Source organism: Corvus brachyrhynchos, unplaced genomic scaffold (genome assembly GCF_000691975.1).
Source record: "Corvus brachyrhynchos isolate BGI_N302 unplaced genomic scaffold, ASM69197v1 scaffold706, whole genome shotgun sequence".
Classification (NCBI taxonomy): Eukaryota; Metazoa; Chordata; class Aves; order Passeriformes; family Corvidae; genus Corvus; species Corvus brachyrhynchos.
In genome coordinates this window covers 130144-130703 of record NW_008238371.1, presented here as the reverse complement: position 1 = coordinate 130703, position 560 = coordinate 130144, and the positions used below count along the sequence as shown (strand labels likewise).

Here is a 560-nt window from a genome sequence, read left to right as displayed (position 1 = left end):
TGAAGAGGATGAGCCAGAAGCCAATCCAGACACGCCCCACCAGGTACTCCAGCTCATTAGACGTGCAGAACTGCCCAGCCATATGGACAGATGATGGACAGACAGGTGTCAGGATGGTCATGGGGCCGGACAGAGCCCTGGCAGGAGGGCTGTGGGAATGTCTACCCCGGGAAGTGGGGCCAGGGCGGGGGTGTCTCCCCCAGCCCCCAGGGCAGACCCCAGCACCTCACCGTGAAAAAGGCTTCCTCAAAGACAAGCAGTGGCCCCGAGAAGCCGATGACGAGCAGGGGCTGAGCACCCAGCAGGCAGAAGAGGACACCCTGCAGCGACGTGGAGATGATCAGCTCCGACACCCCGATCAGATCCTGCGTCTTCTCCCCTGCGGCAGAACAGGCTCAGGCACACCATCAGGATGGGCCCTTGGGCCTTGGCATCACAGCCCTGCCCGCAGCACATGCACCGGGCAGCACCCAGCACCCCCTGCAGCCCCCGTGACCCCACCACCCCCGGCAAGCCGCCACAGCCCCCACTCACCCAGCAGCCCCCCGACGGTGATGGCA

At 65.0% G+C, this 560-nt stretch overlaps 1 long non-coding RNA gene across 1 annotated transcript; it reads right to left on the bottom strand.

The window, feature by feature from the left end:
- LOC108447164 lies at nucleotides 1-560 on the bottom strand. The gene is made up of 3 exons (XR_001862571.1): nucleotides 535-560; nucleotides 231-379; nucleotides 1-70 (listed from the first exon to the last, which is right to left on the bottom strand). It is a non-coding gene; the product is annotated as an uncharacterized LOC108447164 (long non-coding RNA).